The following is a 14402-nucleotide window of genomic DNA, read 5'->3' on the forward strand; positions in this document are numbered from 1 at the left end:
CCTACTACAACTTGTGATCACACTTTGCATTAAATCTTCTGTAATTTTTAAGTTATATTAATATGGTACAAGGTTAGAAATCATCATTCCATGGATTCTAGTCCTTTGAGTCCATGGAATTGCTATTAGTTACCAAGAAAGCTACAAAAAAATGAAAGGAAAACTCAGAAATTCAAACTAATCTGTTGATCATAAAAGTGCAGTCATGTAAAATGACTCTTAAACACTCTAAAATGTGTATCAAAGCCTTCAAATAACCATTGAAACCTTCCACAAATTTTATATGTTAGATCTTTAATCCAAAACAAGAAAATCAATGCTAAACAATGGATTTATTGATCCAAACATGTATTTCATTGAATCTCAAAGGTACACTACAAGCTTTTTTTTTCCCATACAATGGAGTTCCAAATACAAATAACAATCAAACATAACTTCCCCACCCTCTTCCAACTAGTTTGAGGGATTAGTTAAGTGGTTAAACCATAAAAACTCTATTTTCCTACTAAATGGCATATTTAAAATTTTAAACCATGAAAATAAACTAAAATTTATTAAATTTAACTCCCTATGACTCATCCTTAACTTTCTAGGCCTATTATGCCATGTTTTGGCAATTACATTCACTATGTGCACCAAGTGCATTATAACAAATTATTCCATCTATCATGGATCAAGTCATTACATCCAATGCCTAATAGCCATATTAAAATATTGAAAAGACCTTATAGGTCTTGTATCACCTTCAAGAATCAAAATAATACAAGTCCCTTGGATTTTTTTCTTCTTTATTGTCCTCTAGTTCTTTGGTACTAATTGTGTGTATCCACATCAGAAGTATACCTCCTCCTAGATGGCTTCTTGTTCCTTTCTCTCAAGTTCTTGGTCTCATTCCAAGTGTTCCACCATTCATCATTCCCTTCTAGTTCTCCACCTTGATCATTTATAAGGTTATCAACATAATACTCTTGCAACCTTGCAAAAAAAGGATTAGAAAACAAAAAATTCCATCCAACTTCTTGCACAAACATATATATGTGTTTTATTCTTTCTTCCACTTCATCATAAGCTTGTGAGATCTCCATGCTTGGAGAAAATTTAGTCATTATGGTCTCCTCATGACCTTTCATTTCTTTTGTTTGTACCATGGTGTCTTTAACTAAACCTACCATTTATTTCTCATCATATTCTTGCCCTATGCTTAGGTTCTCCAGCTCTGATCGACATTTGCATTTCCATTCTTCCTCTAAGTCTTTAAATCTATCTCACAAATCTATCTCTTTCTCAAGTCCTTATAGAATTTCTACTCCATCTTCTTCAACACATTGTTCTACTTCACAATCATCCTTTAGAAACTTTATATCACTAGGTTCCATCAAAAAGTTCTTCTTCATCAGCCTCTTAATGGCCAAACTATTGGATACAATTGATTAATTGTGTGTTTTCTTTGATGTTATAGAAATGTCATATCATTATTAGTTAGTATGTGCCAAACTCACTCAAGTAGTGAAGATAGTTCTTAGTGTCTACTGAGTGTTCCTGTGCTTGCCTAGTTTAGAAGGCAATGTCTATTGAGTTCACTCATGCATCAAAGAAAAAGTTGTAGGAAGTGAGTGTTAATAGAGCTCACTTGGTTAATAAAGGAAAGTTGAATGGAACCAATGCTAACCAAGATCACTCAGTTGTCAAAGGATTTTTGTAAGTTTACATTGTTAATCAAGCTTCAGTTGGTTAACATAGGAAATCTTTTTTGAGTTAGTTTCTACTAAGTTAGGTCAGCTAATGTAGGATTTTATTATTTTCTTGTATTAAGCTTAGTTGATTTATCTATAAGTTCTAGTTAAATAAGGTGATGAATATTGATTATTCTAAGTTTTATTTGAGCCAACTTGATAAAGTGGAAGATATAAGTATTGTACACTCGAAAGTGTCCCTGATGGGGAGGATCTTGAACAAGGTTCTAGCCTCAACTACTAGAACTCACTTTAGGCTTTCTCCTAGCCTCTTAGGGTATTTATCCTATACCATACTCCAAGGTAATCTTATCTCTATTCCCTTGTTACACTAATCCTCACCAATCAACTCAAAGCTCTATTTCACCATGGGGTCTCCCTAGTGCTCTCATTGCACCGTTCTTGACAACTGGCTTCCAGGAGTGCATTCTTGGCTATATTGAATTCCAAGGCTTGTATTAGGTCTCATTCAATATTTTTTAAGATCACTAAGTGAATTGGAGTATTGGGTTTCCAATCGATTTGAAGATTGCATAGTTAAGAGGGCTACCAAGACTAATAACAAAATTAGGCCTCCAAAACTGATTTTTGGCTTATATCTCCTCAAACCCTTAAGAAGTATTCAAAAAAATTTATGATTTGGATACCCTTTTGGCTCCCCTTGAAGATTTTTTAGGTCTGCAACACCCAGGTCATCCGTACAAGGGATTTCCAAAAATATGTCTATTTACAAGGGTTTCTTGTTTGTATGAACAGGAATATAGAGAGTTCTTCCTTCCACCACTCAAATGGACTCTAAATGACTGAACTCCTGGAATTAACTTCCTTCACTCACCACTCTTTCCTTCCATGAATTTTTATTGCACCCAACACCCCATTCTATGCCCCTTTCAAACACTTATTTGCTGATTTCATTGCCTAGCCGGGTATGCAAACTCGCCTAGGGCCTCTTGGAAAAAATAACAAACCTCTGCAAAACAAGACAAAAATACATATTTACATTGTTTATACAGTCTAGTACTTGATTCCAAAAGGCCATCATGGTTCCACCATTGGAATTCAAGTTATAGAGATTTCTTTGCTGATTGCTGTGTACAGACCAGCGAACTGGCAACTTTAAAAAGAATTTTCAAACTAGTAATGAAACTGATCAAAAAAACTCCTAATCTTTACCAAAACATCTAAATTCCATACACTATAAAATCACATGAAAACAGCAACCCTATCAATCCATTAAAGGTGTGGACGAAGGGTGAAATCAAAAAACTGTCATCAAAATGCTCAGTTTTCTCTTCATTCCAATGCCAAAATTCATACAAAAGCATATGCCAACCCTCAAACTAACTTGGATTGGTCTTAAATACCTCTTACCCATGTGAATCAATAGATCCCATAGGTTTCCAACTAATTCTTGAAGCCCTTATAAAGTTTTAGCACTTTTTGTCAATGTTGTCAAGCAACTTTGCAAAGTTGCAAAGTTGCCAAGTGCAACTTTTGCACTATTGTGCATTTAATGGCTCCATGACCTCAAACATGGTTAAATGAACCTATTTCCATGTAATTACAACTTTTAACATATTTTCCATGTTTCCCATCCTCCTGGGGTCTTGGTCAGTGTTTGACCATTCTAGGCTCTAATAAGCAATTTAAGCAATTTTGCCAACATAGAAGCAACTTGGAAACTCAAACACAACAAAAACTATTTACAAACACAACTCACACACTTGGGCCTTTATCCCATAGCCCTTATTCATGTGGTCTAGCCAAGACCACTACAAGCCAAAGATGATTTAGGAAACTTGGCATATTTCCTAGGTGCTCCTGCACCATTCTCCCCCTATGACAAAAAAAAAACTTAAGGTGGGTCAGTATTCAAGAGATCTTGACTGATATCTCTCTTTTTGAATTCATGTTTAGCTACCCATGTCGCTTCAGATTCACGCTGGTTCTTCCATTTTACTAAATGCTCCATATAGATTCCATGCCTAGTCTTCTTCTTTACTCTTGAATCTAGAACTTTTTCAGCTTGAGGCTTGGTTTGGAGAGGAATACTGATTTCTGGAATATTCTTATCTACCTCTATGATGTGTTCCTCTTCCATGACATTAGGACCCTTGTATTTAACCAAATCTTGAATGTTGAAGATGGGAGAGATGGCTAGATTGTTTGGCAACTCAATCTTGTAGGCATTTGGGCCATACTTAGCTAGAACCTTACAAGGCCCTATCCTCCTCATTTGAAGCTTGCTTGGAACACCTTTTTGAAGTCTAGCCTTGTTCAAGTGTACCATCACCAAATCTCCTACTTCAAATTGTAAATCTCTCCTCCTTTCATCTACTTTAGTCTTTAACCTTTGAGTAGCCTCTATCAAGGACTTCTTGACCTGCTCATGTACCTCTCTCATGGACTGGGCAAAATCATCTGCATGTCCACTAATCTCTTCTTGATTCTTTAATTCTCATAGCTCACAAAATCCTCTTGGGTGATAACCATAAACAACTTGAAAAGGGCTCTTACCGGTAGTTCTATTTGTGCTATCATTGTAGGAAAACTCAGCTTGTGGTAGGACTTGATCCCACACTTGGCCATACTCCTTTGTTAAACACCTTAGAAGGTTTCCAAGCACCCTATTAATTACCTCAGTTTGACCATCAGTTTGGGGATGGTAAGCTGAACTATGTGCCAAGTTAGTACCTAGCCTTCTCCACAAGGTCTTCCAAAAGTGCCCCATGAATTTAACATCTCTATCTGAAACTATACTGATTGGTAAGCCATGAATCCTTACAACTTCTTTAAAAAATAACTGAGCAATATAGCTAGCATCATGAGTAGTCTTACAAGGAATAAAGTGACTCATTTTGCTAAATCTGTCCACAACTACAAACACACTATCCAAACCTGATGTTGTTCTTGGTAAGCCCACTATGAAGTCCATGCTGATGCATTCCCATGGCTTATTTGGAATGGGTAAGGGCTGGTACAATCCTGCATTTGTAGAAGTTCCCTTGGCCTTTTGACAAATCATGCATTGTTCAACATACTTCCGGATATCTCTTTGCATCCTAGGCCAATAGTAGAATCTTTCCACCAACTCCAATGTTTTGTTCAAACCAAAGTGTCCACTAAGGCTTCCATTATGCTTCTCTTGGATCAGATTTTCTCTCATTGATCCTCTAGGCACACATAATTGATTTCCCCTAAACAACAACCCATTTTGCAAAGTGTAATCAGCAAACTTGCTATGAAAATGATTGTTAAACTCTACACATACCTTGTAGGCCTCTGAGAAGTCTTCATCATCAGCATATAGGTCTTTGAAACCTTCAACTCCAATACTCTCTAACTGTATTTCTTGGATAGTAAGCAGCCTTCTACTTAATGCATCAGCTACTTTATTTATCTGCCCTTTCTTGTGCTTGATGGTGAATGTGTAGGATTGTAGGAACTCCATCCATTTGATGTGTCTTAGGCTCAACTTCTCTTGAGTGTTGATGTAACTCAATGCTTGGTTATCAATGTATACAACAAACTCTTTAGGTAAAAGATAGTGTCTCCACTTCCTAAGTGCTTGCACCAATGCATACAATTCTAAGTCATAGGATGAGTACCTAGATTTGGATTCATTTAGCCTTTCACTAAAGAATGCTACTGGCCTTCCTTCTTGGCTTAATATAGCCCCAACAGCAATATTACTTGCATCACATTCTACAATAAACAACTTGTCAAAACTAGGTAAAACCAAAATGGGTTTAGTAGCTACCTCTTTCTTCAACCTTTCAAACCCTTCATTGGCTTCTTTGGTCCACAAGAACTTAGTTTTTAGTCCTCCCTTGATGGTGTCTAATACTGGTGCACATATCTCACTAAAACCCCTTATAAACTTCCTGTAGAATTGTGCCAAACCATGGAAACTTCTTACTGCAGCCCCTGTTTTAGGTGTAGGCCAGTTTAGAATGGTTTCTATTTTACTTTCATCCATCTTCAAGTTACCTTGTGAAACTACAAAACCAAGGTAAACCAACTCTTGTTTCAAGAACTCACTTTTCTCAAGATTAATGGTCAATTTTTCTTCTTGTAACTTCTTTAAAACAATTGCCAAATGCTTTATGTGTTCTTCTTTAGTCTTGCTGAAAATGAGAATATCATCAAGATAAACCACTACAAAAATGCCTATGTAGTCCTTCAACACTTCATTCATTAGCCTCATGAATGTACTAGGTGCATTAGAGAGGCCAAATGGCATTACTAGCCATTCATAAAGTCCTTCCGTAGTTTTGAAGGCTGTTTTCCATTCATCACCCTCCTTCATTCTGATTTGATGATAGCCACTCTTGAGATCTATCTTGGAGAAATACTTAGCACCCCCCAAACAATCCATTAGATCTTCTATTCTAGGAATAGGAAACCTATATCTAATTGTTATCCTATTTATGGCTCTAGAATCAATACACATTCTCCACTTACCTCCTTTCTTTGGTGCCAAAACAACCGGTACATCACATGGGCTAATACTCTTCTGAATGAGACCTTGGTCAAGTAGCTCTTGTACTTGTCTTGCAATTTCTTTATTCTGATCTGGAGTCATCTTGTAAGCAGCCTTGTTGGGCAATGAGGATCCAGGAACAAAGTCTATTTGATGACTAATAGATCTTTGTGGAGGGAGTGTGGCAAGTTCTCCATCACTTATGATGTCTTTGAACTGATCCAATAGTTCTTTTACCTCTCTTGGCAATGGTTTTTGTTTGACAGCATCTTTCTCCTTTGGTTTCACAACTATGGCAAACCCAACTTCATTATTCTCCTTGAAATCATGTAAGAATTCTTTTCCACTCATGAGTAGAACACGCTGATCTGTTGCTGCATCTATGCCTTCCTCAACAAGTGATTGGATTTTGTATGTCACTCCTCCTTTCTTGAATGTATACAAGTTCTTCTTCCCATGATAGACAGCATCCCTATCATATTGCCATGGTCTACCCAAGAGTAGATGACAAGCATCCATGGGCAACACATCACAAAGAATTTTGTCTTGATATCCTCCAATTGAAAAATCCACCCAAACTTGTTCATTTACCAACACATTCTACCCTTTATTCAGCCATGTGACTCTATATGGATGATCATGAGGAATCTTTGTTAGCTTGAGCTTTTGGACAGCCTCTTCAGAGATGATATTATCAGTTGATCCTGAGTCAACAATAACTTTGCAAACCTTACCAAGTATCTTGCATTTTATTCTAAAAAGTGCCCTTCTTTGTTTAGGCTCTTCTTTGCTAGGCTCCTTGATCAAAACTCTTCTAAACATCAGATTTTCTCCCTTCTCAGAATCAAGATTCACTTCTGAAGTTATATTGTTGCTGCATTCTTCTTGAACATATGTTATCTTCTTATCCCCTTGGGAAGATGATGCCTTCTCAGGACATCTATAGGCTGGATGACCAAGTTGTCCACAATGGTAACATTTCATGTTTGCAAAATGTGAACCCCTGCTGAAATTATTTGATCTACCTCTAGCTCCACCACCAAATCCTCTTCCTCTAGTGAAATTACCTCTTCCACTTGTTTCCCCACTTTGCTCAATCAACTTGGAGTCTCCTGTGGCCTTGGGTTCATTGCTTCTTCCCCATAACCACCTCTATGTCCTCTAGATTCTCTCCCTCTTCCTCTACCCCTAGAGTTAGAGTCTTGTTTCCTTCTATTCTTATCTTCCACTTTGAGTGCCAAATGAAAACACTTATGAATAGTAGTAGGAGTCCAAAGGCTGATCTCCTCTTGAATACTCCATTTCAAACCACCTAAATATCTAGCCACCTTGATGCTCTCCTCCTCTTGGACCTTGGATCTCAAGAAAAGTTTTTGAAACTCTTCAGTATAGGAGGCCACATCCAAATATTTTTGCTTCAAGCTTTGTCTCTTCTTGTGTAGCTGGATTTCATAGTCTTTAGGCAAATAGTTATCTCTGATTTTTGCCACCATAGCTTTCCAATTAGAGATATGTTTCTTTCCTTCTCTTTCCCTCTCTTCTTGAATGAACTTCCACCATGTTAGGGCTGGTCCCCTTAATCTTGCTTTGGCAACCTTCACCTTTTGTGCCTCTGATATGCCTTCACATTCAAAATGGTTCTCCATCCCTTCAATCCATTCCATGACCAACTCTGAATTCATCTTACCAGTAAATAGGGGTATCCCCTCAAGAGATTTGCCACCCAATGCCTTGATGGCTTTAAGTAAAGGTTCCTCTTGTAATGGAGGATCAGGTTTAGGTACATATTCCTCTTCATTCTCTTCCTTTCCCTTTTCTTCATTAATTTCCAACTTCTCTTTCATTTTTCCAGCTGTCTCTACCACTTCATCAAGCTTATCTTTCATAGCTTCTAAGGCTTCCTCAAGGAGCCTATTTTTCTCCCTTTGTTCTGTCACTTCCTTTGCCAACTCAGAATTTGTTACCATGGTGGTTTCTCCCACTATCTCACTTCCAAAATAAGACATACACAATGTCTTGTCCCAAACCTTTCAAGGCTCTGATACCAATTTGATGGGGAGGATCTTGAACAAGGTTCTAGCCTCAACTACTAGAACTCACTTTAGGCTTTCTCCTAGCCTCTTAGGGTATTTATCCTATACCCTACTCCAAGGGAATCTTCTCTCTATTCCCTTATTACACTAATCCTCACCAATCAACTCAAAACTCTATTTCACCATGGGGTCTCCCTAGTGCTCTCATTGCACCGTTCTTGACAACTGGCTTCCAGGAGTGCATTCTTGGCTATATTGAATTCCAAGGCTTGTATTAGGTCTCATTCAATAGTTTTTAGGATCACTAAGTGAATTGGAGTATTGGGTTTCCAATCGATTTGAAGATTGCATAGTTAAGAGGGCTACCAAGACTAATAACAAAATTAGGCCTCCAAAACTGATTTTTGGCTTATATCTCCTCAAACCCTTAAGAAGTACTCAAAAAAATTTATGATTTGGATACCCTTTTGACTCCCCTTGAAGATTTTTTAGGTCTGCAACACCCAGGTCATCCGTACAAGGGATTTTCAAAAATATGTCTATTTACAAGGGTTTCTTGTTTGTATGAACAGGAATATAGAGAGTTCTTCCTTCCACCACTCAAATGGACTCTAAATGACTGAACTCCTGGAATTAACTTCCTTCACTCACCACTCTTTCCTTCCATGAATTTTTATTGCACCCAACACCCCATTCTATGCCCCTTTCAAACACTTATTTGTTGATTTCATTGCCTAGCCGGGTATGCAAACTCGCCTAGGGCCTCTTGGAAAAAAAACAAACCTCTGCAAAACAAGACAAAAATACATATTTACATTGTTTATACAGTCTAGTACTTGATTCCAAAAGGCCATCATGGTTCCACCATTGGAATTCAAGTTATAGAGATTTCTTTGCTGATTGTTGTGTACAGACCAGCGAACTGGCAACTTTAAAAAGATTTTTCAAACTAGTAATGAAACTGATCAAAAAAACTCATAATCTTTACCAAAGCATCTAAATTCCATACACTATAAAATCACATGAAAACAGTAACCCTATCAATCCATTAAAGGTGTGGATGAAGGGTGAAATCAGAAAACTGTCATCAAAATGCTCAGTTTTCTCTTCATTCCAATGCCAAAATTCGTACAAAAGCATATGCCAACCCTCAAACTAACTTGGATTGGTCTTAAATACCTCTTACCCACATGAATCAACAGATCCCATAGGTTTCCAACTAATTCTTGAAGCCCTTATAAAGTTTTAGCACTTTTTGTCAATGTTGTCAAGCAACTTTGCAAAGTTGCAAACTTGCCAAGTGCAACTTTTGCACTATTGTGCATTTAATGGCTCCATGACCTCAAACATGGTTAAATGAACCTATTTCCATGTAATTACAACTTTTAACATATTTTCCATGTTTCTCATCCTCCTGGGGTCTTGGTCAGTGTTTGACCATTCTAGGCTCTAACAAGCAATTTAAGCAATTTTGCCAACATAGAAGCAACTTGGAAACTCAAACACAACAAAAACCTATTTACAAACACAACTCACACACTTGGACCTTTATCCCATAGCCCTTATTCATGTGGTCTAGCCAAGACCACTACAAGCCAAAAATGATTTAGGAAACTTGGCATATTTCCTAGGTGCTCCTGCACCAGTCCCACTCTAAACCCTTCTATCCAAACGATTCCATGAGTTTGGAATACTTGGATGCTAGCTTAGAGCTCCCTATCCACGGAGTGCAAGAGAGTATATTTCAAGAATAAGAAGGCTCTCAGATGAGCCTTAGAGATGCTCTTCTTGCTAGTAAACCATGCAATGGGAGGTTCCAAAGACAAGATGCAAGAATGCAAATGTCCCAAGGAGTTCCTCAAGGATGCAAATGCAAATATGAAGACTACACTAGAATGAATATGCAAAGTGCAGCTATGCTAAAACATGTATGAGAGTGTTACAATACCATTATTAAGCTATGTGAGATTAAGCTACATGTAAAAATGAAAGCTAAGCTAAGATGCTATGGTATGAGAGAATGTAGACAAGAAATAGAAGTTCTCCACAAAGCTCCAAAGAAACCTGTTAGAAAACCTGCAGCATAACAATATTCAAAATGAGGATGGATGCTTTGAGGGGGAAAGCTCTCTCCCTTTTAAAGATGTATGGACGGTAGAGATCAAGATGAAGATGGTGGATGATCAACAGTGGAATTTGAAAATAGGAGTGATCCATGTGCACACACAAGTCAACCAATAGAATATAAGTTGACTTGTCATATAAGACAAAAGTCACAAAGCCTTTTCTTTTAATTGCAAAATAGAAAAATGACTTTATGTGTGCACTTTAAGTGGGTTAGAAGAATGGGGTCTTTTATTTAATTAAAAGGGGACATGTTCTTTTAATCAAATAATGAACTTAGGATAGCATAGTCAAACTATAGGTTATAATCAAATAAATTGATTATTAGCAATTTGGTCTAGGTAAATGATTAAATTAATTTAGCCAAAATGTTGAGAAGGGGTCTAATAGTCTAGATGACCATTTTTAGGTGATTACAAGTATAAGGTCAAGGTGTGATTTCAAAGTGTGTGAAAGTGTAAGAGATGATGATATGATTGAAGATCTAATGATAAGTAGAAGAAACGAATTTGAAGGATAAGCAGAATATCCTTGCGAAGTAGTAAGGATATATTTGATTAGGAAGGATAAAGTACAAGATCAAATAGATATTTTTAATTAGAAAATTATTTTCATTCAAATAAGGTCATCTCATTGTTACTCTCTAACCATTGTAGTAGTGATCTAAATCTCCTAATAGAGTCGGCTTAACAACTATTTGCATATCCTCTAACAAGGAGGCAATTCCATTGAATTGTTCTCAAGAACTCTAACAAGGCCACTCCTAATAGGGTGATTAAATCCTCTAATAAGGTCACACCTAATAGTGTGTTTTGTAACCTTTAACAGGGTTAGCTCCTACCAGGGCTCACTTCAGAAGAGTGAAAAATAGTAACTAGTTGCACTTGGTGGTTTTTCCCAAATTGGGTTTCATTGTTAAATCTTAGTGTCAAATATGTTCATGCCATTCTTTTAATGTGCTTGTAACTAATTTAAAGTAATGGTAATCAAAGATAACATCTAAAGGTTTATTTGCTAATTTTTTATTGAGCTAATCCAGTTATTACCAAGTTACACCATTATGTGTGTTTACCGAGCTTTGACAATATTTAGTTATCTATTTGCATTTTGTACTAATATCTAAGGGATCTAGAATTTATTTTTACAGTAACTGATTCACCCATCCCATCTTAGTTACTCCTCTTATATTTCCAACAATTGGTATTAGAGCTTTTGGTGCTTGTAGATAAGGTTTTAAGGACCTAAGCTAAAGATCAGGATGTCTTTGAAAAGAGAGATTCCCAAGTTGAATAGAGACAATTTTGTAGTAGGACAAGGACTTATGAGATTACATCTGGCTACCATCAACAATTCAAGTTTCAAGTATCTTGATGTTGAATACAAGACTCCCACTAGAACTTTATCAATTGAAGACATTGCTGAAAAGAAGAATCATAATATCATGATGATTGATATTACATATCTTAGTTATGTTGAATTTTATGAGGTAAAATATTGCAAAGATGCTTTTGAAATGAAAAATAAACTAAAAGATATCTATGGAGAGATGACAAAGTAAGAAGAGCCAAAGAAAAAAACCTTAGAGGATAATTTGATCAAATGAGGATGAAAGAAGATGAAAACATTGCAAAATATGTGGAAAGAATCAAGGCTAGTATAAGTGCAATCAAAGCATCTAGAGGAGACATTAAGGAGGAAACTATTGTAAGTAAAGTGCTCAAAAGTCTTCTTCCTATTAATGTAATTAGATTGTCTGATATTCAAGAAAAGAAATGTGATTCAAATAACAAAATAGGCTTGGATGCTCTAGTTGGAAGATTGACATCTTTTGAATTAGATAACTATGCTATGTTCCTGCTTCAAAGAATATTGAATCTACATTTAAAGCCAAACTCACACTCAAAGAAAAGGGAAAAAATTCAAAATCTAGTCAATTAGGAAGTGAAGAAGATGGAACATCTGAAGAAAGTTCAAATAGTGATCTTGAAGTTGTTGAAGCCTTGCTTGCAAGGGAGTATTCCAAAGGCAGAGGAAAGTACAAAGGTAAAGTTTCTTTGATCTACTTTTCTTGTGAAGAAGTTGGTCACATTTCTACTAGGTGTCTAAACAAGGAAATCAAGGATGAGAAGAAAAGTAACAAGCATAAAGGCAAGAAGCACTCCAAGAACTACAAGAGCTTCAAGAACAAAGGTAAGAAATCTTATTTTATAGCTAAAGATTTTGATAAAAATGAAGATGAAATGGTATATATTGCTATGAAAGATGGATCTAATGATGAAGGAGATAAGATGGCACTTACTCTCATGTTAGCAAAAATGATATATGGATTAATGATAGTGGTTGTTCACATCATATGACTGGTGACAAAACATATGGAATATTATGATGGAGGTAGTGTAAGATTTGGAAACAATGAACCTTCTAACATAAAAGGAAAAGGATTTATCTTGTTGACCAAAGAACTTGCATGTGACAATGCTTATTCAGTTGAAGGACTAAAGCATAATCTACTGAGTGTGGCACAACTAAATAACATTGGATTCAAAGTAGAATTCATGAATGGATAGGCCAAACTACTGGATGGGAGAGGAAATCTGGTTGAATCTGGCAAGTAAATAAAAGGTAATCTATTTTTATCTTAATCTTAGTGATTGTTCATGTTTTATTTCTCATGTAGAGGAAAGCTAGTTATGGCACAAAAGGCTATGTCATGTGAATTTTGACAATCTGGTCAAAATAAGAAAACATAGAAGAGTAAGAGGTATTCCTAGTTTGAAGAAACTTGACATGGATCTATGCAAGAATTGTCAAATTGGTAAGATGGGAAAGACAAGCTTCAAAAGAAAAGACTATTAGTTAGAAGAAGTCTTTGAAATTGTTCATATAGACTTATGTGGACCTATTGGAATAGAGAGTTATGGTGGAGAAAATTTCTTCATTCCTTTTTTTGATGACTACTCTAGAATGATAATAGTAATGTACCTAAAAGAAAAATTAGAAGCCTTTAAAAAATTCAAGTGGTATCTAACAAGAGTAGAAAAAGAAACTAGAAAGAAGTTGAAATGCTTAAGATTAGACAAAGGTTTTGAATTCATCTCCCATGAATTTAATAATTTCTACATTGAAAGAGGAATCAAAAGATAGGTATTAGCCCCTGCCACACTATAGTAGAATGGGCTAGTTAAAAGAAGAAATAGATCTATCATGGATTGTGCAAGAACCCTGATGATTGAAAATAATATTTCTCTCAAATACATGAAGGAAGCTATCAGCACTTTAGTTCATACCTTGAATAGAGTTCAATTGAAGAAATATTCAAACAAAACACCTTATCAGCCATGGTATGGTTACAAACCTAATGTAAGTTACTTGAAAGTATTTGGCAGAAAATGTTATATATTGAAAGAATTTAGAATAGGAAAATTTGATGTAAAAGGTGTTGAAGACATATTTCTAAGATACTCCTATAGAAGTAAAGCATACAGATATTTGAATTTGTCTACTCACAAAATTATAGAAAGTGTACATGTCAAATTTGATGAATTTGCAAAAAAGAGTGAAGAAGAAATCAACAAGGAACCTAAAGACTACATGAGATTTGTTTACTATGAACCTAATGCTCTGCCAAATCTATTTGAGAGAAAAGAAGCTTCATCTCTCGAGTTTCCAGAAACTTCAACCTAAGCTACAAGGACCTGAGTCACAATTAGAAGCCATCAAGCTAGTTCAAATTAATCCTAATGGACCCAAGTAATAGATAGAAGGACCCAAGCTTGAAACTAAAATTCAAGAAGAAGATGGTGGAACTCATTCAAAGACCAAGGAGCCTATGTTAGAAAGATATGTTAGAAGGCATCATGCACCTAATAAAATCATTGGAGACAAATTAGATAGAACAATGACAAGAAGAAAATTAAAAGGTACATGCTTACTTTTTGAATTTGAACCTAGAAGTGTTAAAGATGCTCTGGAAAATGAATGTTGGATTGAAGCAATGAATGAAGAAATAGAACAAATAGAAAACAAAAA

Source organism: Cupressus sempervirens, chromosome 1 (assembly GCF_028749045.1).
Source record: "Cupressus sempervirens isolate cs-2001-9-10 chromosome 1, ASM2874904v1, whole genome shotgun sequence".
NCBI classification, from domain to species: domain Eukaryota; kingdom Viridiplantae; phylum Streptophyta; class Pinopsida; order Cupressales; family Cupressaceae; genus Cupressus; species Cupressus sempervirens.